The sequence below is a fragment of the Dama dama genome, chromosome 30, assembly GCF_033118175.1.
Source record: "Dama dama isolate Ldn47 chromosome 30, ASM3311817v1, whole genome shotgun sequence".
Classification (NCBI taxonomy): domain Eukaryota; kingdom Metazoa; phylum Chordata; class Mammalia; order Artiodactyla; family Cervidae; genus Dama; species Dama dama.
In genome coordinates this window covers 35,509,940-35,536,453 of record NC_083710.1, presented here as the reverse complement: position 1 = coordinate 35,536,453, position 26,514 = coordinate 35,509,940, and the positions used below count along the sequence as shown (strand labels likewise).

The following is a 26,514-nucleotide window of genomic DNA, read 5'->3' as shown; positions in this document are numbered from 1 at the left end:
CTATAGCCCCAGATGAGGAATCAGACAGAGCGGAGATGACAGCATGCAGAGAGGACAGCAGGAAACGAGGTCAAGGAGACATGGGTCCCCTGGCAGCTCCGAAGGGTCCCACTGCAGCCCAGAGCAGAGGAATGGGTTTACACAGGGACTATAGGCTCCGGGGCTACCACCTGTCCTCCCGTGAGCAGAACCAGAATCCAAGCCAAAATGGGGAGTGAGGAGTGACTGTCCCTCCCTTCCAGGGCTCCCCAACCCAGCCACAGAGAAGGGCCGGTCAGACATGGGTCTTTCCCCGGGCAGGTCAGAGAAAGGGCAGTCCTGCCCAGGCGAGCAGCAGCAGCATCGCCCTGGGCTGACCCACTGGTCACCTCTGCCCCGCCATGGAGATGCTCAGACCCTCCCCCACCTGGCGAAGGGCTAGGTTGCTGTGGGCTGACCACTGTAAGCAGGCCAAGTCAGGAACACAGGGGCCTGGCAGCTTAACCACAGTGGGGTCGACCAGACATCCAGGGGCCGAATCCTTGAAAGCATACTGCTCAGAGCCAGCCTCCCATGTATGCACATTCCCAACACAGCACAGGGTCCAAATTCAAGTGCCTGCATTCCAGTCCAGCTGGCAGCATTGTAGGAGGCCACCAGGCCCCCACTGCTTGGGAAGATGGCCTAGGGTCCAAGGGAAATCTTATCAAGATGGTTTTTGCCCAAAAGGGTCCAGGCCCTGGTCTAGGATTGGGGGTTCCCACTCTAGGACCCTGGCTCCTTGTACCCACCTGCTGCTGACCCCCTCAGGGTCCTTCTGAAGGGCTGGCCATGCCCACACCGAGCACCTAGATTCTGCCCTGACTCCAAGTAGTCTAGTGTTGCTGCTCAGTCACTCAGTTGTGTCCAACTCTTTGCTCCCCCATGGACTGCAGCATGCAAGGCTTCCCTGTCCATCACTATCTCCCAGAGTTTGCTCAAACTCATGTCCATTGAGTCAATGATGCCATCCAACCATCTCATCTTCTGTCACCCTCTGCCCTCAATCTTTCCCAGCATCAGGGTCATTTCCAATGAGTCAGCTCTTCACATCAGGCGGCCAAGTACTGGAGCCTCAGCTTCAGCATCAGTCCTTGGTTGATTTCTGAGCGACCACAGACAAGTCCACAACCCTGAGTCAGACTGGGCACAGACCAGCCCACCAGAGTGAAACCTACAGGACAAGCCCATCATCAGGGGATGAGTTAGTAAATGTAAGTGTATCCACACCACAGAACCCTACATCATCATTAGAAAAAAAAAGTACTGATACAAAATGAACTCCAAAATGCAATGTCACGCGAAAAGAGCTGGGTGCAGAACAATGTAATGCATATGAAGAGGACAAAGAGGGTATTTGCATATATTTCCATATTATCTCTGATTTTACAGGAAACTCATAACATGGGTTGTCTCTGAGATGCACAGGGAAAATACAGGAAGAAATTCTTTCAATCTTTACCCTTTTGAATTTCAATTGTGGGAATATGTTAGCTCTTCACTAAAAACTTTAAAGTTAAAAAAGTCAGGAAGGGATAATTTAGGAGTTTGGGATTAGCAGATACAAACTATTGTATATATATATAAAATAAACTGCACGATCCTACTATATAGCACAGGGAACTAAACACAGTATCTTGTAATAAACATAACGGAAAAGAATCTGAAAAAGACTGTATATATACGAAACTGAATCACTTTGTTGTACCCCAGGAACTAACACAACATTGTAAATCAACTATGCTTCAATTAAAGAAAAACGATGACTCTGACATGTGAGATGTTAGTCTGGACAACTGGATTGACTAAAAATACGGAGCCAAGGAAGAAAGGGAAGTTTTCGGGAAGAGAAAATAAATTTAAACTTCAACTATTGAGGTGGAAATGCAAGAAACATCCAAATTAAGATGTTTAGAAGAAAACTAAAGACATGTCAAGAGAGCTCACAAGATGACACAGTACTGAAAAACGGAGACTAGGGAACACGATTTCAGAAGATGGACCAGATGATGGGCTGGTCTTCAGGTAAAAGGGGCAGAAACCTAACTCCACCTGCCTTAAAATATAAAGGGGGGAGGGACTCTATCAGAATAAATTACTGTGAAATCCAAGGAAAGACACAGATAGGGCTGAACCTAGTCACTGAAAAAACATCGTCAAAATGCCAAGCGGGGAAAGGTAGGTCCTATTACGTAAGTTCAAGAAAGAAAAAGGAACTGTTACTTAGCTCTAGTCCCAGGGCGCGAGCATGCAGCCACGCAGAAAGGTTCGGAGGCTCCCCCATCACTGGGTGCGCATCTCACACCGACGCCACACCTGCCCTCTGAAACCAGCCACAACTGACGCACAGATCAGCGCATCCCCAAACCCAAGCTTCCCACAGCTCTACGCGAGGACAGTGCTCGCGTGGTTGAACAAGCAACACAGTTCTCCCGGGCGAGCGAGCTATAAAGTCGACGCACGCACAGAACAAGCGTGACGCGCCCTCCCCCGACCGTGCTCCCGTGACTGCGGCCACCTTCCCGCCCGCCTCCGTCCACAGACGGTCCCGGCCACCTGTCCACGAGTTGCTCCCTGGCAGCTCCAGGCTCCCACTGTCCACAGAGCTCTAGTCCCAGGATTCCTGACGACGTAAGGAAGAGACACGGAGGAGTCTATCAGTTCAGTTTAGAGTGCACGCTCAACAGAGTGGAAAAGAGGACAAGGCCCTGAAAAACGTGCCCTCTGCCCTTAATTTACATTCTTCTCAAGAGGGGTGGGGCCTGTGACCCTTCGCCTTGAATCTGGGCTGGTTTACAACTGTCCTAACCAACAGAGTTCAGCAGAGAGGGGCTTGTGTGGCTTCTGAGGCCAGGTTAGAAAACACCATGAAACTGGAGGCTGGCCTTCAGATGCTCGATTTGGGCGAAACCAGACACCACGTCAAAAGTCCGACGGTGCCGCCTCTCCTGTACTGGTGTCTCGGGTACCAGCCTGGAAGAATCACACCCCGCCCCCGGCCCCCGACAGCCAGCGTCCACTACTGGCCAAGCGAGTTAGCTACATTGAGCATCCAGCCCCACTGAGACTTCAGGTATTTGGCCTAGACAACACACAGGTCACCTCAAGCAAGAGCTTCCCCCCAGTCCTTCCCAAATTCTTATTCCACAAAACCAGGGCTGGTGGTTTGTTTGTTTTTTTTTAATTGAAGTAAGTTGATGTACAATATTACATACGTTACAGGTGTACAATATGGGGATTCCCAATTTTTAAATGTTATACTCCAATATAATTATTATAAAATATTGGCTATATTCCCTGTGTTGTACGAGTTACCTGGTGGCTTATTTTATGCATAAGAGTTTGTACCTCTTAGTCCCCTTCCCCTCTACGGCCCCTCCTCCCTTCCTTCTCCCCACTAGGAACCACTAGTTTCTTCTCTATGATTGTGTGTCTGCTTTTTTTTTGTTGTAGTCATTAGTTTGTCATATTTTGTCTGTTTTGGGGTTGGGGATGGGGAACGCTGCATCGGGTCTTAGTTGTGGCTTCTCTAGTTGTAGCATGCAGATCTCTTTAGTTGTGGACCTTGGGCCTAGTTGCTCCACACTGTGTGGGATCCCAAGCAGGGATCAAACCTGTGCCCTGCAGTGGAAGGCAGATTCTTAACCACTGGACCACTGGGGAAGTCCCTGTTGTATTTTGCCGTAAGTTACTGCGTTTTAGGGGTGGTTTGTTACACAGCAGTAGTAACAAACAGATTTTGGCGCTGGAGGTGAGGTGCTCAATATGAAAACAGGTCTTAGACATGTGGGACTGGCTTTGGGACTGAGCCAAACAAAGCTCATGGGACTGGAGGAGACTTAGTAACAGTCTGATGGACCTCAAAAGAGCCTGTCAGTGGTGGCTTAAAAAGAGAATGAGGGAAATGCTCTTGGAAAAAGGAGGAAAGCAGACCCTTGTTATAAAGTGGCAAAAAGTTCAGCAAAATTTTGTGCCTCCCATTTCTTTTTAATTTATCTTATTTTTTAAAAATGTATTTGGCTGCTCTAGGTCTTATTGCAGCATGTGGGATCTAATTTCCTGACCAGGGATTGAACCCTGGCCTCTTGCATTGGAAGCTTGGTGTCTTAGCCACTGGACCACCAGGGAAGTCCCCCATTTTTAAAATAGGAGTATCTATAAGCAGTGCCGAAAAATTGATGCTTTTGCACTATGGTGTTGGAGAAGACTAGAGAGTCCCTTGAACTGCAAGGAAATCCAACCAGTCCATCCTAAAGGAGATCAGTCCTGGGTGTTCATTGGAAGGACTGATGCTAAAGCTGAAATTCCAATACTTTGGCCACCTCATGCGAAGAGTTGACTCACTGGAAAAGACCCTATGCTGAAAGGGATTGGGAGCAGGAGGAGAAGGGGATGACAGAGGATGAGATGGCTGGATGGTATCACCGACTCGATGGGCATGAGTTTGAGTAAACTCCGGGAGTTGGTGATGGACAGGGAGGCCTGGTGTGCTATGGTTCATGGGGTCTCAAAAGAGTCGGACACGACTGAGCAACTGAACTGAACTGATAAGCAGTTATCCCATGCCCAACACAGTAGTTTAAGTGAGTGGAAAGCAAATCACCTGATTCTTTAATTCACAGATCTTCAGAGAGGCACTGTACTCAAGAAAGCTCATTCATAAAGCCTCTTCTGGTTAGGGACCCAGCTCAGATGGCAGGATCCAGCCTTGGACTCTGATGCTGTAATAGTATGAGATTTTAGTGGGTCAAGAGACTTCAGTGGATTCTTGGGAGAAGAGGAGCACTTTGCATGTAGGAGAAATGTAAATAATTCATGACCAGAGGGTGGACTATGGTCATTTGAAAACATGGTCCCAAAATTTTTGACACTGCTCTCATTGAGAAGTGGGGTCCACTACCCCCTCCCCTTGAATCTGGGCAGGTTCATACAGATTCAGTAGTGGAGTCATGAACCAATACAGCACTGGAATCATGAAAGTGACCTTGGTGTTAGGGCAAAAAGAGCAGCTTCTGCTGGGACATTTCAGGGATACTGCCTCTGGGTGGAGCCAGCTATCGTGACCCCCTGAACCTGCCAGGTGCAGAGGTCAGGTGGAGGTCTTCCAGCAGACAGACCCAGCTGAAATTTCAGATAAGTCAGCAGTAACTTCTCAGAGCTGTAATGACCATTAAATAAGTTAACATATGGAAAATATCCTTGAAATGTGCCTGGCACCTCCTAAGTGCTGTATGAGTGAGTATTATTATTACTTATCATGGTGGAAAACCAATAGAAAATGCCTAAACTGAAAAGCAAGAACACGTAGCCATTTAATTATTTCTAGACATGGATGTAAATACCAAAGTAATTAGGTAAAAATGGTTGCCTTTGAGGAAAAGGGAAGTGCTCGCTTCGGCAGCACATATACTAAAATGGAAGAAAAGAAGAAATAAGAAATTGCTTATCCCTTCCAACAAAACAGTAGAAGTGGTTGATTCTTATGTGCATTATAACTCTGAGAAAAATTAAAATTAATAATAAAGAAAGATGAAAAGTGAGAAGATGTCAAGCCATGGATAAGGAAAATAGCCACTATAGTTCTTGGCTGGTGGAAAGTCAAATGGTTCTACAATGTTAGAAACACAAGGTAGAGATCAAAATACCGAGTTCCAGCAGCACATAGAAGGTGTCTACAGAAGGAAAGACTTGCTGATCTTTACTTCATCCAAGACACAATATTATGTTTTTAACCAGAAAAAAACATAACAGTTGGGCTCAGTAATGTCAATACTGCTGCAGCACAGTATTCACTATTATTTCACGCGTTACTCTAGTCCTCCCTCTCTTCTATTCATTTGTGGCACACCAAATAATCTGTGAATACTCATCGGCATAATGTACCCTTTTGTTTTTCCAAATTAAACCACTGAATATGAGAACATCAAATAAATTTGGGGGTTTAAAGCAAACTTATTCTATTAAAGTTCCCCTTTTGTCAATACTGCCATTCTCTTACAACCTTTATCTTCTAGGTAATTTGGTTACTACCAGTTAAAACAATCAATCCCCTAAAAACTTTTCGTAAAAAAAAAGAAAAAGAAACAAAAGCTAACCAAATCAGCCAGAATATGAAATCACTTCATATAAAATTAATAAGATAGTCTGACGAAAATATATAAAAGTATGTCTCAGATTTTTAAAGAGAGAAATAAACTCATAATTTCAATTGAAAATGAAAAATAAAATATAAAACAAATGTGCAGAAATTTTAAAAATGTATCTATTTTTTAAAAGAAACCACTAGAAATCTTAAAAATGAAAAATACAACCATCGGCAAAATATTCAACAAGTGGAATATGCTCAACGCCTGACACGGTCAAAGATAAAGTCAGTGAACTGAAAAATGATAGTGAGGAATTAACTCAGAATGCAGTACAAAGAGGCAATACTGAAAACTAATAGAGAGAGTCAAAGAAACATGTTAACAAGAGTTCCAAAATACACAAAAGAATGAATGGCATGATGAAGAAGAAACATTTTTTAAAATAGCACAGATACTTTGTGAGAATTAAAGAAATGTGTTCTCTGTGCATGTTGAGTATCAAGCGGGACAATTTTTTAACATAAATTTCACACAGTGAAACTTGAGAACATTAAGGATAAAGGGACAATAGTAGAAGAAAAGATAGAAGAAGATAAAAAAGATATATTATCTACCAAGAAATTTCAACAGACTCCTTATCAGAATAGTAAATGACAGGCTAATAAAGTGACAGTGTCAAAAGTGCTGAAAGACATGTCTGCGTCGGTACGATTAATATCTCTTGAGGAGGCTACTGAGACACTACTAGCTTAAGCAATTTTCTCAAGATTCCACAAGTGGGATTTAAACCCAGAAGCCTTAGCTCCAAAATTCTTAGTAATGGAACTGCCCTGCATTTATAAGAACATGATAATAGAACAATTATTATAGAATAATGGAACATAATAAAAGAACAATTCACCAAGCAACAACTAGACTAAATATTTAACAACAGGAAATGAGAAATTTATGGTATGGTCACATAACAGAGGTCTTCCCTGGTGGCTCAGACGGTAAAGCGTCTGCCTGCAATGCAGGAGACCCAGGTTCGAGCCCTGGGTTGGGAAGATCCCCTGGAGAAGGAAATGGTGATCCACTCCAGTATTCTTGCCTGGGAAATCCCATGGATGGAGGAGCCTGGTAGGCTACAGTCCATGTGGTTGCAAAGAGCACGACTAAGCAACTTCACTTTCACTTTCACATAACAGATGACTGAATGCCAATTAAAATGAATAAAATGTACCTACACCCATGCACATGGATACATCTCTAAAATATAATGTACCCTCTGCCAGAAACATGCATCTAGACCTCTGAACCCTTCAGCCAAAGAAGCACTGAAAGACTGATAAGAATCATTAATGGTGAGGTTCAATACTTTTCTTCTGAAACATTTCCTCCAGGGAAATTTACCTATGTTACATCTTTTCAACAATTTTGAGATTTGAAGGAGAGAAAGAAATAATACAGTCTATTGTTTAGACAACAGAGAATGTTTAGGGCATCTTAAGTTTAATAGGGTAACAATTTAATCATACCTATAGAAGTAATGTGAACAAATAAAACTCACAGTTAATTCAAAATCCACATGATCCTTTTTATAACTGACCTCTTCTCAGTCTTGATTAGAACCACTTATATATAATTTATGATTGAGCCTCTTCTGTTGAGAGTGGAGTTAAGGTTATTCCTAAGGACTTATGTGTGCTCAGTCGCTCAGCCATGTCCAACTGTCTTTGGCCCCATGGACTGTAGCCCACCAGGCTCCTCTGTCCATGGAATTCTCCAGGCAAGAATAATGGAGCGGGTTGCCATATCCTCCTCCAGGGGGTCTTCCCAACCCAGGGATCAAACCCGAGTCTCCTGCGTCTCCTACATTGACAGACAGGTTCTTTATTACTGTGCCACCTGGGAAGCCCTAAGGACTTGTATTAGGAAGCTAAAAATGCTTGACAGCAACCATCCGTAAGATGGTCTCACATTGAGACACAGTCCTTAGAATCTCAAATATTTGTTTAAAATGAATAATTTTGGCATGATATCCCTAATTGGCCTGAGGACAGGCAACTAAGGCAAATACGGTAGCTTTACCCCAACTATTCAATGACTAGACAAATAAATACTAAACTTTTGAACTTAAGGGAGTTTTACATTTGGGTGGCTGAGACTAGTTTATTAACAGTTTAACTGGTGTTCCTGTCTGGAATCTTGTTTCTCTCAAGTCTGTGCTAAAATACAAGGGCTAAAATGATACATGTATTTAGGACATGTTCTCCTCACATCACACGCGCCAAATAATGTCTGTCTTCTCAGCTAGACTCAAAGTTTAGTCATGGCAGGGACTGCTTTATTCATCTTCAGAGCTCTAGTGTTTATGCTTGATTCAAAAAGTGTTTGCTTGTAAAGCAATTAACCTTCTATAAAAAAATTTAAAAAGTGGTTGCTAACTAAGCAAAACTCAAAGAACTGGTGATGATGTAATGCTAGAGGGCGCTAGTAGGTGGTGCCGCGTTTTCTTTTTGAGCTGAATTTTTAGAATCCCTGAATATTTGAGAAAAGGAATTCAAGAGCACAGGGCATTTAGGCCACAGAAGCAAGCTTACTATCTGACACAATCACATGGGGACCTGGGAAGAGATACACCTGTACAGGTGTACTACCCAAAGAGCCTCCTGTGAAATCTTGCTGTTAAAGTCCCTTTCTGAGAAATCCCTTTCTGCAAGATGTGAGAACCCAAGGTTGAATTTATGACATTTTATGGGGTCATTAACTCTTTCCAATTTTAGAATCTGCCCTTTATAAAAAGATACGCCTAAATTGTTCCCCAGTGAAATTATAAGACAATTACGCACAGACCTAAATTAATCTGAGTATGAAAGTTTCTTACATGTTAATGTAAGAAAAGCTCATATAACTTTTTTAAACTAAGGAACCTAAGAAGAAGTGATTTTAAAGCATTTGTTGACATATGAAAGTTTTAAAATTTGACTTTGGTGCCAAGAAGACATCTAGCTACACCAATATCTAAATTCTCTAAATATTTCCTGGGAAATGTAAAGCCCAGATAATTAATGAATTACTCTACTTATATGTACCCAGGGATTAAGGGTTATGTGGATCAACTTTTAAATCCCTTTCGGAAACAGAGGATTCTAAATGTTGTGTGTGTGTGTGTGTGTTTTAATTGTGGGTGGGCTAAGTAACCAGGGAACAATTCAATTTAGCAAATATTTATCATATGCCCCCTATGGACCAGGCACAGGGTTAGGTATTAAGCAGCCTGTGTTAAAATAAAATGAATTATTTTTTAGCTACAAAAATACTCAAAGTGCATCACTGGAAAATTAAGAAGGTGAGTAAGAGCACCCATTATACAACCATCCAATGATAGCTGCTATTAAAACTGTGATATGCTTCAACTTAAATTTCTTCCCTGACATTCCTTTAAAATCTAAGTTTTTAAACTTCATTATAAACAACTTTTTTCTCCATCGAGCATTTTAACAAAATTTTTCTCAGGTTACTAAAAAGCTTCCTAAACAAAATTTTGGTCTTGTGTAAAAATACACAAATTTTTAAGGCTTTGTTACCTATTGTCAAATTAACCTACAGAAAGGTTGCATTAATCAACACAGCCACCAACAAAATTAAAAAATACTCATTTCTACATATCTTCATAAGTGGCTATTAAGATTGCTTTAAATTTTTGCCAGGAGACTTCCCTGGCAGTCCGGTGGTTAAGACTCCAAGCTTCCACAGCAGGGCGGACAGATCACACCTCTGGTTGGGGAACTAAGATCCTGCATACTGCATGGTGCAACCAGAAAAAAAAAAAAAAAAAAAACTGTCTCTGTTTGCACATCACAGAACAGCATATCTGGAAAATGCTAGAAAATCAAAGATAAAGAAATCCAAACAATAAAAGAATTCCATAAGATAGCAGGATATAAAATTAACACGCAAAAATCAATAGCATTGACTTCAAGGTTCTTGTCCGACATGTAAAAAGCTTGGAACTCATCACTCTCAACTCCCAACCTCACAAAGGAAAAAAACAGCTGAACGCACTGCTTCTCAGACCCATCAAAGAATTAAGGTCACAGGGCAAGCTGACACCCTGAAAACTGGAGGGACAGACAGGCAGATGCAGAAAATCACAGCTACCAAGGAGCAGAGCTGCACCTGGAGTCTGGCAGGAACATCTGAAAGTAAGAGACTAGTTTCTAGAGCCTGAGCATGGGGTTGCTTGAGAGAGAAAACTCCTGAGAGCCTAGCCTTCGACACCACACTCTCCTGCACTTTACCTCCAGGAGTCCCTCCAGGTTCTTAGAGGGAACGGAAAGTAACCACTTTGAGATAAGCTCAGAGCACTCTGTGCTCCTCAACGGCCTGCCCTCAAGAGAAAATATTTTACCAGACCTGAAGAAAGGGAAATACCCAACCCCAGCCCACTCTCGTTTTCCTCAATGAGGACAGGGTGAGGGGTGACTTATGAATGTCACAACTCAGGGCTCCTGAAAGGCTGAGACCTACTAGAAGGCTCTGTATAAGGTTTCCTGTCTTTCCATACTTCACCACCACATCGCCAGTTCTCCTGGAGAGCGCAACTGAGAGAGCTGCAAACTTCAGGTGCTAGTTAAGCATCAGCCTCTAGGGACTTCTCCAGTGGTCCAGTGGCTAAGACTCTGAGCTCCCAATGCAGGGGGCTGGGTTCGATCCCTGGTCAGGGAACTAGAGCCCACATGCCACAAGGAAGAGTTCACAGGCCAGTTGACAGCAAAGATCCAAGACCTGCACACAGCAGCTAAGACCCAGCACAGCCAAATAAATTTTTTTAAAATATATTTTAAAAAAGAATCAGTCTCTAGAGAAACCTAAAGATAACTGGGGAGACAAAAACAAGGACATGAGAAGACATTTTAGCCTTGGAAACCATAGCTACAGCAAAGAGTAAACACAGCCAACTCCCAGAGAGATTAACATGACTTCTCACTCAAAAGGCCTATTTACCTCAGTTTCTTTTACCCAATATTATATCATAATATATATTATTTGCTGTTCAGTTGCTCAGCCATGTCTGACTCTTTGCAACTCCATGGACTGCTTCACGCCAGGCTTCCCTGTTCTTCACCATCTCCTGGAGCTTGCTCAAACTCATGTCCATTGAGTTGGTGATGCCATTCAACCATCTCATCCTCTGTCAGCCCCTTCTCCTCCTGCCCTCAATCTTTCCCAGCATCAGGGTCTTTTCCAAGGAGTCAACTCTTCGCATGAGGTGGCCAAAGTATTGGAGTTTCAGCTTCAGCATCAGTCCTTCCAATGAATATTCAGGACTGATTTCCTTTAGGATTGACTGGTTGGATCTTCTTGCAGTCCAACGGACTCTCAAGAGTCCTCACCAACACCACAGTTCAAAAGCATCAATTCTTCAGCAGTCAGCCTTCTTTATGGTCCAACTCTCACATCCATACATGACTACTGGAAAAACCATAGCTTTGACTAGACGGACCTTTGTTGGCAAAGTAATGTCTCTGCTTTTTAATATGCTGTCTAGGTTGGTCAGAGCTTTTCTTCTAAGGAGCAAGCAACTTTTAATTTCATGGCTGCATATAAGATAAAGCAAATGAGTAAAAATGTTGATGCTGTTGAGATCCAGTTCTCACTACAAAAGAAGTTCATACGATATGGAATATGGGAAGCTCAGAAAGAACTCTGTGGATATTGGAGACAGTGACGTAAACTCCTTTTTTAAATGTACATATGTGTAGATGATAATGTACGTATGTATCTGGTAAGTGTTCACATGTGTGTCTGTGCATGTGTTTCTGTGTTTGTATATATGTGTGTAGATACATGTCTCTATTTCTCAGTACTATCTGATGAAACAGCTAAGAAGCAAGGTGAAAGTGAAAGTCGCTCAGTCATATCCAGCTCTTTGCAACCCCATGGACTGTACAGTCCATGGAATTCTCCAGGCCAGAATACTGGAGTGGGTAGCCATTCCTTTCTCCAAGGGATCTTCCCAACCCAGGGATCAAACCAGGTGTCCTGCATTGCAGGCAGATTCTTTACCAGCTAAGCCACAAGGGAAGCCCAAGAAGCAAGGTACCCCAGTAGTAATGAGCACCTGGACCCCAGAGCTTGATCTCTACCTCCATGACCCAGCAAAAAGAACAAGAGGATCTCGGAAAATGGCTAATTCCAGGGCTGACAGAATGGATATCAGATGAGCCTGGAGGGTCATGTAATGCCAGAATGTAAGGAAACCCTGTGTAAAATACAGTGGACGCGTGTCATGAAAATCAGTTTGAAAGGGCTCCTACTGGCCACATCTGACATAAAATTTGAGCCCCAGAATAGTATAGTAACGAATTAGAAATCACTCCAAAATAGGGACTCATGAGTTTATAACAATGATAAGTAGATAAATGAATGGTGAAAAAAGAGAGTGCTGAGGGCCAACTGGTAAATGTGGAGGGGATTCCGGAGCTGGAGATCTGTCATTCTGCAAACAGGGTAGAGACTGGATCAGTCAAGAATCACCAGTGGATGAACGAGTAAACGAATGTAATGGACACACCCAATGGAATCTCACACAGTCTTAGAGAGGAAGGAGAGTCTGACACCAGATCCAACACGAATGAATCTTGAAGACATTATGCTAAGCAAAATAAGCCAATCACTGTAAGACAAACATGGTAGGATTCCAGTTACATGAGGTTTCTAAAGTAGTCAATTCACAGAGACAGGAAGTAGAATGGTGGTTGTCAGGGCCTGGGAGGATGGGGTCATTGTTTAATGGGTACGGTTTCAGTTGTGCAAGATGAAAGGAGATCTGTGGGTGGATGGTGGGGATGGCTGCACAACACTTTGAATGTACTTAACGCCATGGAACTGTGCATTTAAAAAAGGATACAATGTCAATTTCATGACATGTATTATCACAGTTAAAATAAATAAGTTTTCAAAAATAACCATCACTAGATGCCAACATCAGAGGAAAATTTTGATGAGGAACAGGATTTTTCATTTTTTGAAAACGGCTCCCGAGAGATAGTTTATTATTTGCAATGACTAAATCTGGCACTAACTTGACAATTAAAATTAACTTTACCAAAGAGAGACAACTGAACATCATGTGTCTACAGGTGTGACGCCCTTAGAAGGACACAAGAAACATCAGACAAACACAAAATGGAAAGTCTTCTATCAGGAAAATGGGAGGCAAGGAGGGACTGGATTCTCTAAAATTGTCAATGCTATAAAAGACAAATAAAGACTACGGAAATGTTCCAGGTTAAGAGAGGCTAAAGATACAAGTGATGATGCCCAACAAGCTGGAATACTAGTTCAACTGATGAAACTGGAATTATATCAACAAAAAGGTATCAAGTTGATAACTGTACTGTGTGCTTCTGTAAGAACATATTCCCGTTCTTAAGATACACAGAATTACGTAGTTAAGGACCATGACATATAGAGCTGATCTGCAAACCACTCAAAAGAAAAAACTGGATATGCTTGTGCATGCACCCTCAGCACCTGGCACCTAATAGGAACTCGATGAATGTTTGCCAAATGAAGGAAGAAACTGGTTGGAAACTGGTGTTTTTTCCCTTAAGTTCCATGTAAATAGAAACACTGGCTTATTTGTCTTTCCCTTTGAACTAAAGTTTCCTTTTTACTAGGAACTAGCAAGCGAACTTGGGCTTCCCTAGTGGCTCAGACGGTAAAGAATCCACCTGAAATGCAGGAGACCTGGGTTCGATCCCTGGGTTGGAATCGAATAACTGATTATCTTAGTCAGCATGAGCTACTGTAATAAATACCATAGCCTGGGTGACTTAAATGAAAGGCATTTATTTCTCCCAGTTTCAGAGACTGGGAGGTCCAAGATCAAGGTGCCAGGAGATCTGGTTCCTGGCAAGGGCCCTCCTCCTGGCGATGGCCAGCTTTTTGCTGTGTCCTCACACAGCAGAGAGAGCGTGCTGGTCTCTTGTCTTCCCATAAGGACACTAGTTTCAACATGGGGGGTCTACCTTCATGACCTCATCGCAACCTAATTACCCTCACTGCACCACAAACACAATAATTAGTGCTCTGATGGTTTCCTCCAATTCCGCTTCCCAGTTCACTTCCTGTGCTTACAGACTCTTTTCGATCCCTCTGTCCACGGGGATTCTCCAGGCAAGAATACTGGAGGGGTCGCCACGCCCTCCTCTGGAAGGTATTCCCAACCCAGGGATCGAACCCAGGTCTCCTGCATTTCAGGAGGATTCTTTACCGTCTGAGCCACTAGGGAAGCCCAAGTTCACTTCCTGCTGCTGCTGCTAAGTCGCTTCAGTCGTGTCCGACTCTGTGCGGCCCCATAGACGGCAGCCCACCAGGCTCCCCCGTCCCTGGGACTCTCCAGGCAGGAACAGTGGAGTGGGTTGCCATTTCCTTCTCCAATGCATGAAAGTGAAAAGTAAAAGGGAAGTCGCTCAGTTGTGTCCAACTCTCAGTGATTCCATGGACTGCAGCCCACCAGGCTCCTCCGTCCGTGGGATTTTCCAGGCAAGAGTACTGGAGTGGGGTGCCATTGCCTTCTCTGAGTTCACTTGCTAGTTCCTAGTAAAAAGGAAACTTTAAGTCAAAGTGAAAGACAAATAAGTCAATGTTTCTATTTACAAGTAACTTAAGTAAAAACCGTTTCCAACTATTGCCTTTAGTGGAGTTTACAATTTGCCTTGGGTTCTTTGCATGTATGTTATCCACCAAGATAGAACTCATTGGTCCAAAATTTTTTCATTCTTCCATGTTCCCTTCACAGAGGAAACCAGTTCGTGGTAAGTGAGAATTGAGCCAATTCACAAAAAAAGTGCAGTTAGGGCTTCCCTGGTGGCTCAGTGGTGAAGAATCCATGGGTTACATCCCTGGCCTGGCGAAGACCCCACACGGCGAGGAGCAACTAACCCCTTGGGCCGCGACTACTGACCGAGCCTGTGCTCTGAGCCCACACACCCTAGACACTGGTGCTCGGCAACAGAAGAAGCCTCCATAATGAGAAGCTTGTGTCGTCAACTAGAGAGTAGCCCCCGCTCACTGGAACTAGAGAAAGGCCCATACAGCAACGAAGACCCAGTCCAGCCAAAAATAAGCAAATAAAGTGATTTTGAAAAAATAAATGAAGTCAGATGTAGCAGCTGAGAGCCCTGATAACTAGCCCGAGGCTTTGGATCCAGTTGTGCCTGAGGTTTCCTCGATATTCCAGGTTCCCGAGCTATTTCCTGAGATTCTCTCTCTGTCCTCTTCCTGTGCCTTCCTCTATCTGAGCCTACACACAGTTTTGTCGTCACTTGCAGCTGAGAGCATCCTGACGTAGAGGTTATCGTCATGAGTGGCACCACAAGTGACAAGAAAATGAAAACTTCTACAAAAAGTCAGAGATGTGGGAGTTCTTCACTGGGGAAGATCTGAGGAAAATGGCATCTGAGCACATTCCTAATGCATTAAATCTTTGGTCAGTGGAAATAGCCAAGAGAATGTTCCAGGTAGAAGAAACAGAGGGGAAACAGAAAAAAAAAAAAAAATTGTCCAAGCCAACAAGAGCATATTCACAGCAGAGCAATATGGGAGCCCAAACTAAGAAGGTGAGTTTGAGCTGCTCCGTGAAGGACCCTGCACTCTGACAGAATATTCCAGGTTGTACTGTCTGTCTGGAAAGGAAAATGTTGTCCTGTAGCTCAGGAGAATGGCTGGGGCTGGAGACTTGGGTTGGGACTTGTCTGCAGGAAAAAACTTATAGCTCAAAGCCTGAAGTGCTGGAACCGCTCAGGCTCACAGTAGCAAGTGTATCTGGAGAGTCTGTTCAGGTTACATTGTGCTAAAGGATGGTGACTGATAGCTTCATTTACTCCTTAGAGAAACCCTATAAGGCAGCCACTATGTTCTTACCTCATTTAGGAGCTGAAATTTGAAATAAGCTTACAGAGTTGGCCCGTTCAAAGCGGCCAGTGCAAAGATCCAAAGCAGTTAGTACTGCAGCACTTGGATCTGACCAGTTCCAATTTGCGTTGATTCATGGACCCAAGTTTCCTATGCAATACTGCTCTTTACCGCATCAGACTTTACTTCAATCACCAGTCACATCCACAAATGTGTCTTGTTTTTGCTTTGGCTCCATCTCTCCATTCTTTCTGGAATTATTTCTCCACTCTTCTCCAGTAGCATATTGGGCACCTACCAACCTGGGAAGTTCATCTTTCAGTGTCCTACCTTTTTGCCTTTTCATACTATTCATGGGGTTCTCAAGGCAAGAATACTGAAGTGGTTTGCCGTTCCCTTCTCCAGTGGACCATGAACCTCTATACAGTCAGCAAAAACAAGACTGGGAGCTGACTGTGGCTCAAATCATGAACTCCTTATTACCAAATTCAAACTTAAATTGAAGAAAGTAGGGAGACCACTAGACGATTCAGGTATGACCTAAATCAAATCCCTTATGATTATACAGTGGAAGTGATAAAATAGATTCAAGGGATTAGATCTGATAGACAGAGTGTCTGAAGAACTATGGACGGAGATTCGTGACATTGTACAGGAGGCAGTCAAGACTATCCCCAAGAAAAAGAAATGCAAAAAAGGCAAAAAGGTTGTCGGAGGAGGCCTTACAAATAGCTGAGAAAAGAAGAGAAACTAAAGGCAAAGGAGAAAGGAAAGATATACCCATTTGAATGCAGAGTTCCAAAGAATAGCAAGGAGAGATAATAAAGCCATCCTCAGTGATCAGTGCAAAAAATAGAGAAAAACAATAGAATGGGAAAGACTAAAGATCTCTTCAAGAAAATTAGAGATACCAAGGGAACATTTCTTGCAAAGATGGGCACAATAAAGGCCAGAAATGGTATGGACCGAACAACAGAAGCAGAAGATATTAAGAAGAGGTGGCAACAATATACAGAAGAACTATACAAAAAAGATGTTCTTGATCCAGATAACCACGATGATATGATCACTCACCTAGAGCCAGACATCCTGGAGTATGAAGTCAAGTAGGCCTTAGGAAGCACCACTATAAACAAAGCTAGTGGAGGTGATGGAATTCCAGTTGAGCTATTTCAAATCCTAAAAGATGATGCTGTTAAAGTGCTGCACTCAAATCTGGAAAACTGAGCAGTGGCCACAGGACTGAAAAAGACCTGTTTTCATTCCAATCCCATACAAAGGCAATGCCAAAGAATGTTCAAACCACCACACAATTGCACTCATCTCACAGGCTAGCAAGGTACTGCTCAAAATTCTCCAAGCCAGGCTTCAACAGTATGTGAACTATGAAATTTCAGATGCTCAAGCTGGATTTAGAAAAGGCAGAGGAACCAGAGATCAAATTGCCGACATCCATCAGATCATCGAAAAAGCAAGAGAGTTCCAGAAAAACATATACTTCTGCTTTATTGACAACATCAAAGCCTTTGACTGTGTGGATCACAACAAACTGTGGAAAATTCTTTAAGAGATGGAAATATCATACCACCTGACCTGCCTCCTGAGAAATATGTATGCAGGTCAAGAAGCAACAGTTAGAACTGGACACGGAACAACAGACTGGCTCCAAATAGGGAAAGGAGTATGTCAAGACTGTCTATTGTCACCCTGCTTATTTAACTTATATGCAGAGTACATCATGAGAAAGGCTGGGCTGGAGGAAGCACAAGTTGGAATCAAGATTGCTGGGAGAAATATCAATAACCTCAGATATGCAGATGACACCACCCTTATGGCAGAAATTGAAAAAGAACTAAAGAGCCTCTTGAGGAAAGTGAAAGAGGAGAGTGAAAAAGTTGCCTTAAAATTCAACATTCAGAAAACTAAGATCATGGCATCTGGTCCCATCACTTCATGGCAAATCGATGGGGAAACAATGGAAACACAGACTTTATTTTGGGGGGCTCCAAAATCACTGCAGATGGTGACTGCAGCCATGAAATCAAAGGACGTTTGCTCCTTGGAAGAAAAGCTATGACCAACCTAGACAGCATATTAAACAGCAGAGACATTACTTTGCCGACAAAGATACATCTAGACAAAGCTATGGTTTTTCCAGTGGTCATGTATGGATGTGAGAGTTGGACTATAAAGAAAGCTGAGCACCAAAGAATTGATGCTTTTGAACTGTGGTGTTGGAGAAGACTCTTGAGAGTCCCTTGGCCTGCAAGGAGATCCAATCAGTCCATCCTAAAGGAAATCAGTCCTGAATATTCATTGGAAGGACTGATGCTGAAGCTGAAACTCTAATACTTTGGCCACCTAATGGGAAGAACTGACTCATTTGAAAAGACCCTGATGCTGGGAAAGATTGAAGGCAGGAGGAGAAGGAGACGACAGAGGATGAGATGGTTGGATGGAATCACCGACTGGATGGACATGAGTTTGAGTAAGCTCCGGGAGTTGATGAAGAACAGGGAAGCCTGGCATGCTAGAGTCCATGGGATCGCAAAGAGTGGGACACAACTGAGCAACTGAACTGAATTGAACTTGGATCTGATCTCGCTTCCAGGGACAAGCTCTTAACTATCATGCACACTGTGCTCCCCAGAGGGAGAACACAAGCACAGGAAGAGGGCAGAGGAAAAAATCTCAGGAAATAACTAGCAGAAGCAAGATTCTGGCCACCACCAGGTGAGCTGGGAACCTGGACCCTCAGCTGCTATTTGAAGGTAGAAGAGCCAGGCAAGGATTTCTGGATTTATCTCCATTTGCTGGGGTACACGGCTATCACTTCTGCTCCTCTTCCAATAACAACCGAGCCTAAAAACTCGCCCACCTGCTTTCAGATGCCCTTCTCACAATGTCTCTATCTTTTTAAACCAAATATTCCCCCATAGCTCAGTTGGTAAAGAATCTGCCTGCAATGCAGGAGACCTGGGTTCAATCCCTGTGTCAGGAAGATCCTCTGGAGAAGGAAATGGTGACCCACTCCAGTACTCTTGCCTGGAGAATCCCATGGACAGAGGAGCCTGGCGGGTAATAGTCCATGGGGTTGCCAAGAGTCGGACACGACGTAGCGACTAAATTAGTGAAGATGTCAGAGTTTCAGTACAGGAACCTGAATGACTGCAGGAAACAAAACCTTCTGTCTGTTACAGGCCAAGCTTTGAGTGGTTACTAGTTAGAGTAACTAACATTACCTTAGTTAGCATTTAAGGAGATTCAGTGAAAGCATTAAACCAACTAACTCCTGACATTTAAAGATAAAATACTTCCCAAACTTAAAACTTCAATAGGCAAATTGAAGGACAGAATTGCCACTCATGAGATTACAAAATCATGGTGTTAAACACCACATGGAAGAAATCATTTCAAAAACTAGGACAGACATGCAAAGAGAAGGAATATGCAAAAGGAAACAAAAGTTATTTGGAAGATAGGTCCTAAAGCTTCAATATACAAGTAACATGAACACTAGAACAACAACAACAAAAATGTAACAGGTGGGAAAAATAATTACCAGAGAAGTGTTTGTTATTTGCAGAGTTATTTATGCAGGTTTAAGAAAGGGCACAAAAAAAAAAAAAAAAAAAGAAAGGGCACATACCTAGGCATATCCTTGTAAAATTTAAAATGCCAAAGTTAAAGATAAATTTTGCATGCTTCTAGACCAAAAGAACAAGTTATCTACAGAAGAAGAAAAAAATCAACCAGCACTGGACCTCAATGCAGCCGCAGAAGTCAGTGGAATGGAGGATTAATGTGGACAAATTGCTAAGCGAAGAAGACTAGGATGTATCATATGTCAAGATATTATCTACTTGCTATGGTGAAAGAAAGATGTTTTCTGCAATGCAAGGATTCCAATACCATCCTTCACATAACCTGAGGAAAAGGCTCCAGAAAGCACTCTGTCAAGAAGAGGGAGGAGGAAGAATGCGGATGAGAAGGAGATGAAAAAAAAAAACTGATAGAGGAAGGAAACAGGAAAGGAGTAGATGATAGGCAAAGAACTTTGCAATACAGGTTGTTAATCTAACTGGATAATAATTGACTGGGAAGGTGTACTATGAACACTAAGGAACCTTGAAACATGAGACATACTGCAAAGGAAGCCTAGTAATAGTCTAGGGCAAAAAAGTAATGTTCGTCTCAGCAATATCCAGGAATTGGGAATTGGCGGGAGGCATATGTAAAAAAGTAGTAACACTAAAATTGTCTTCTAATGGAGGCTAAGGAGAGCACGGAGGAAAGAAACTAAGTGAAGTAATATTGTCTTGGGTAAGACTTCAGCAGTAGGACAGTGATTAGGAATAGGAATGCTGAATGGGAAAGCACAATAAAAATTCCAGATTAACATGAGGGAGAGAAGAGAATGAAGGCTAACTGGATCAATCAGCAAAAATAAAAAGCAAATAACAAAATAAAATATGGAAGTTAAAAAATAAAGAGGGTAAGGTAAAAGATGGGCTTCCCTGGTGGCTCAGTCAGTAGAGAATCTGCCCGCAATGCGGAAGATGCAGGTTCAATCCTTGGGTTGGGAGGATCCCCTGGAGGAGGGTACGGCAACCCACTCCAGTATTCTTGCCTGGAGAATCCCCATGGACAAAGGAGCCTGTTGGGCTACACTCACAAAGAGTCGGACATGACTGAGCAACTAAACCATGAGGTAAAAGATGAGGATGGTCACCTGGGGAAAGGCAGAAAGAAAAGCTTAGTTATATGTTGCTTAAGGGCTTCCCAGGTGGCTCAGTAGTAAAAAAAAAAAAAAAAAAATACACCTGCCAAGCAGGAGACACGGGTTCAATCCCTGAGGTGGGAAGATCCCCTGGTGAAGAAGAAAAGATCCTGTATTCTTGCCTGGGAAATCCCATGGACCAAGAAGCCTTATGAGCTGCAGTCCATGAGGTCGCAAATAGTGGGACACAACTTAGCAACTGAACAACTGCAACCCACTTTTAAACATCATTGTCTTGAGTACCAGATATTGTTATATTTTTCTTTCAATCACCAAATATAATTCATAAAACTCATAAGAAGAATAGTCTGTTGTCTGTACCCATCTTTCTGCTCTTTCTGTTGCTCTTCCTTCCCAGCACACCAAGATTCCTTCTTTTATCCTTAATCTCTGATTTAACTTGGTTTCCTTTAGCAATTCTTTTAGGGTAGGCCTGCTAGCAGCAAGTTTTTTCAGTCTTCCTTCATGTGCAGAGGTCTTTTATTTCTGCTTCACTTCTGAAGGATGGTTTCACCAGATACAGTATTCATAATTAAGTCTTCTGCTTCCAGTATTTTTTAAATGTTGTGCCACTTCCTCCAGGCTTCCAGGGTTTCAGATGAAAACTCTGTTGTCTTTCAAACTGGTGTTTTCCTACAGATGATGTGTCTTTTCTCTTGGCTGTTTTCAAGGTATTTCTTTGTCATAGTTTTCAGAAGTTTGATTATATGTCTTGGTGTGGACTTCTTTAGGTTTATCCTACTAGGGGTTCGCTCATCTTCTTGAATTTGTAGGTTTATGTCTTCTACCAAATCAAATTTTTAGCCATTATTTCTTCAAACACTTTTCCAGCCCCTCTTTTACATCTTTCCTTCTAGGAGTCCCATGATACAAATGTTGGATCTTTTATTACTGTTTCACACATCCTTGAGGTCTGCTCTTTTCCAGGCTATTTTCTGTTTCTCAGACTGCGCAGATTCTATTGATCTGTCCTCAAGTTCATTGATTCTATCCTGTCATTTCTACTCTACTGTTGAGCTAAGGTAGTAAGAGTTCTACTGTGATTACTTTGCTTTTCAGTTCTATCATTTCCATTTGGTTCTTTTCTGTTAATTACTTCTTTGCAAAGATTTTTTTTCATTCATTTCAATAGAACCTATAATTAATTTGTTGAATATTTTTATGATAACTGTTTCAAAATACTTGCCAGATAATTCCAATATCTGATTCATCATGGTGTTGGTACCAGCTGATGGTCTCTTATCATTCAAGTTGTGATTTTCCTGGCTCTTAGTGATAGGTGATTTTGTTTACTTATATCCTTGACATTTGATTATTATGTTAGAAGGCTCTGGGTCCTATTTAAATCTCTTCTTTCAGCAAGCAGTCAGCTGGTTTAGATTTAGCACACAGACTCTTGTCTAGTTTGGGGGCCCCTGGGTCTAAAGACAGATAAACCTTTAGAGCCCTTGTGGTGTTATCTTGGTCAGCTTGTCTCACCTGGTGTACCTGGAGCTTCTGCTCGTCTCTGCATGTATTGTTTAATGGGGCAGAAAGAGCTTCTGGAGGCCGGGCCACCTGTACCTCTTGGGGGCCAGAGGTGGGACATGGGCATCTCAGGCCCATAGGAACAACAAGGCTTCCAAGTTGCCCACTTGTGGTAGGATCCCCTCGGTCAGTGCCATCCTGCTTCTTGCTGTCTCTCAGTGGCAGAGGGGCCTTCTGGCCAGGCAGAGAAGAGAATGTCCCTTGGTAACTTTTTGTCAGTGAATTTCTGGATTTATCTATCTCATTTGCCAATGCTGCTGGGTTCACCTGGTATTGTCTGTGTGTCATCTGTCTGATCCAGGAGCCTACCTCAGCTGTCTTCTGTTGCTAGACTAGGGGTCAGGAAGCATCAGCCTCGAGTCATATATCTCTGTCGGTTGAGTGGCTGTCAGAACCCATGTCATCATGTTGTTCCTCCTGTCCTGGGGTACCCAACCTGTCCACCTGCTTCTTTCTGCCTTTCAGAGCTGCCCTTTGGATCTCTTCTGCTGTTTCCAGAATTTACTGTCATACTGGGAGTCGAGGAACAGAGAGAAGTGAGTCTATACCTTCTAGTCTAGACCCCAAGTCTGATCTCCTCCAAGAGCCTTTTATTAACTAAACCCAACTGCCAATAGGAGAGGAAAAGAGCGTGTCAGTGCAATACATAAAGACAGCCTTGGCGGTCCACTGGCTAAGACTCTGAGCTTCCAATGCAGGAGGCGTGGGTTCAATTGCTGGTCAGGGAACTAGGAGCCCACATGCTACCTGGCCACAGCCCAAAAAATAAAAAGTCAACTTCCCAGAGCACAGAGCAGAGTGAAGGAGGGTGAAGAATGGGCTCAGACAGACAAGCAGAGAAGATCCAGTGCAACTACAATGTTTTGGAGAAGGTAAAATCAAAACATTTTAAATATGCAAAGAGTATTTACCTATCCCATAAGTGTAAGTATTAGTCGCTCAGTCATATCTGACTCTTTGTGGCCCCATGGACTGGCGCCCACCAGGCTTCTCTGTCCATGGGATTCTCCAGGCAAGAATACTGGAGTGGGTTGCCATTTCCTCCTCCAGGGGATCTTCCACATTAAGAGTAGATTCTTTGCCATCTGAGCCACTGGGGAAGCCCTACCCTATCCCATACTCTTTAAAAAAGAATATCATCTGAAGAAGGAAAGTAACTTCAGAAGGAAGGATGGAAATGCAAGAAAGTGAGACAGGAAATGAATAAAATAAGTTGGTGTAGTCAATTAAACATTTGTTAACCACCCAGAGACCTAACTCTGGGATTTTAGAAACATGATATAAAGTCCTTAGATAAAACAAGGAATACAAGGGATGGTTCCTTGGGTAATTAAACTGCAATTTTGTCCTGGTCTTGTTCTGAGGTAGACAGCAGTCTCAGATAACTTTAGACTCTGTTGGAAAATTTGGGGACGATTCTCTGATGGTCCAGTGGTTAAGAATCCACCTTCCAATTCAGGAGGCTTAATTCCTGGTTGGGGAACTAAGTAAGATTCCATATGCCTCGAGGCAGCTAAGCTCAAGAGACAGAATGATAGATCCTGTGTACCTCAACAAAAACCTGATACAGCCAAATAAATAAGCTAATTAAATAAAAACAATCCTTGTTCATTAAAAAAAGAAAACTTCTGATCATAATGGATGTTAAAAAAACTTAAGGCAACTACTAAAAGAACAGCTATTTAACATATAGTTTCAGTCACATACACAAGGGAAATGGGAATTATAGAAATTTTTATCAGTTTTAAAGAAGGCAGGTGAAAAGGAGAGGGAAGAGAAACACAGCCAAAAGAGATGGCAAAGGTACAGAAAACAACAAAATTCTGTAAAGCAATTATCCTTCAATTAAAAAATAAATAAAAATTTTTAAAAAGCTTAAGAAATTATAAAAAAACAAAAGTTTAAAGCTCCATCAAGTAGATGGTGGAGAAGGCAATGGCAACCCACTCCAGCACTCTTGCCTGGAGAATCCCATGGATGGAGGAGCCTGGTAGGCTGTGGTCCATGGGGTCACTAAAAGTTGGACACAACTGAGCGACTTCACTTTCACTTTTCACTTTCATGCATTGGAGAAGGAAATGGCAGCCCACTCCAGTGTTCTTGCCTGAAGAATCCCAGGGATGGGGGAGCCTGGTGGGCTGCCATCTATGGGGTCACACAGAGTCAGATTCGACTGAAGCGACTTAGCAGCAGCAGCAGCAGCAAGTAGATGGATGAGAAAATTTTTTTTAAAAAAGGCGGTAAAGGTAAAACACCTGTATATTTGCTGTAGTGACTATTCTAATGGACAAATCATTCAATTCCACAAAATACAATGAACTGAAGGCATATCACGTGTAGCCTGCTTTGTATTCAAATGTATTTAAAGAGTTAGGCAGCTTTGGTTTCTCATGAAAATTGATAATTAACCAGCTCTGTGGAGGATACTGATGGGGGTAGGGGGTGGTTAAAAATCAATCCCTGGAAAAGCTGTGCCCCCGGCCTCTTTCCCCGGCCACCCTCCCACCCACCTTAAACCCTGGACCTTCCAACACAATCCATTCCTGCACTCGTTTTCTCCTTCTTTCAGGCCTCTGAGCCAAGCACTTGCTCTGCCTCAGGGAAAAAACAAAACAAAACAAACAAAAAAATGGGTGAGGAAGGAAATAATTAGTTAGGAATCTCTTTTGCTAGAGTTTTCCAAATCAATAAAACAACCGGTAGCAGTGGCTATGGCTAGTCCATCTTTAAATCCTCAGGATTTAGCATAATAGTGACCCCAAAGTTAGGAATATAAGAGAGGGAAGCCTGGGAAGCTGGGAGGGAGGGTAAGCAGGAGAACCAATAGACATTTCCTGTGCACTTGCTGCCTGCCTCTCAGTGAAGAGAGGGAACGTCCAAGTCACGGCGTTAACATTTGGGGGTCCGGATCTGATGGTGCCCACGGCCTCAGCTCCATCTGCAGGAACCCTGCATGCCCTGGACCAGACAGAAGCGCTGAGCCAGGGCGCACTGATACGGCTTCGCCCTGAGTCTTGGCCATTCAGGGGGCTACCACAGAACACGACAGACCGAGCGGCTTACAAATAACAGAAATCTATTTCTCATAGTTTTGGAGGCAAGGAAGTCCAAGGTCAAGGCACCAGCAGATTCGATGTCTGATGAGAGCCTGCTCCCTGGTTCACAGCCTTCCACTCTCTGCGTCCACGTGGCGGAGGACCACGGAGCTCTCTGAGGTCTCTCTTATACAGGAGAGCCCCATCCTCCTGACCTAAGCACCTTCCAAGGGCCCCTCCTCCAAACACCTTTGCATTGGGGGTTGGGATTTCACCACAGGAATTTGGGGAGGAGAAAAACATTCTATCTAAAGTAGCCCGCACTGGTCCTCCCTCCGTCCACGAGGGCAGCACATCAGGGTCACGGTGCAGTGATAGTCATGTGAGAGAATTCCATCCCTGCTCTTTCCTCTCCCTCTCCTGCAGGGTGAGGTGACATGTGGAACCGGCTCCTGCATGTCCTCAGCCATCCCCGCTCAGTCTCAGGACCCCTACCTGACTTAGGTGACCATCCTTCTAGAGCCCAACCTGAGGGTGCGCCCTCAGTGCTCAGCACACAGGCTGAGCGGCACAGTATTTTTATCAAATACACAGGATAGTAGGGTCCTAAATGAAGGAACAGTTGGTAAGAACTGAAATCAAACTGAGTCAAAGAACCTTAAAAAAGCGTGGCAATTTCAGAATCATAAAATGGTGTTGGAGAAGACTCTTGAGAGTCCCTTGGACTGCAAGGAGATCCAATCAGTCCATCCTAAAAGAAATCAGTCCTGAATATTCACTGGAAGGACTGATGCTGAAGCTGAAACTCCAGTATTTTGGCCACCTGATGCAAAGAACTGACTCATCTGAAAAGACCCTGATGCTGGGAAAGATTGAAGGAAGGAGGAGAAGGGGACGACAGAGGATGAGATGGTCAGATGGCATCACCAACTCAGTGGACATGAGTTTGAGTAAACTCTGGGTGTTGATGATGGACAGGGAGGCCTGGCGTGCTACAGTCCACGGGGTCGCAAAGAGTTGGACACAACTGAGCACCTGAACTGAACTGAAGCTTTAGGAAAAGGAATTTTAAAAAACCTTCTGCATACAGTAAATATATGATAGGTACATTTAATACATCCAAATGTAATTTCCTGAGATAGCTCTATAGCCTTAGTGAATT

The 26,514-nt window shown here is 43.1% G+C and overlaps 1 non-coding gene across 1 annotated transcript; it reads left to right on the top strand.

Moving 5' to 3' along the window:
• Positions 1–7,078: 7,078 nt before the first annotated feature.
• On the top strand, positions 7,079–7,150 carry TRNAC-GCA (transfer RNA cysteine (anticodon GCA)). Its single transcript has one exon. It is a non-coding gene; the product is annotated as a tRNA-Cys (tRNA).
• Positions 7,151–26,514: the final 19,364 nt, after the last annotated feature.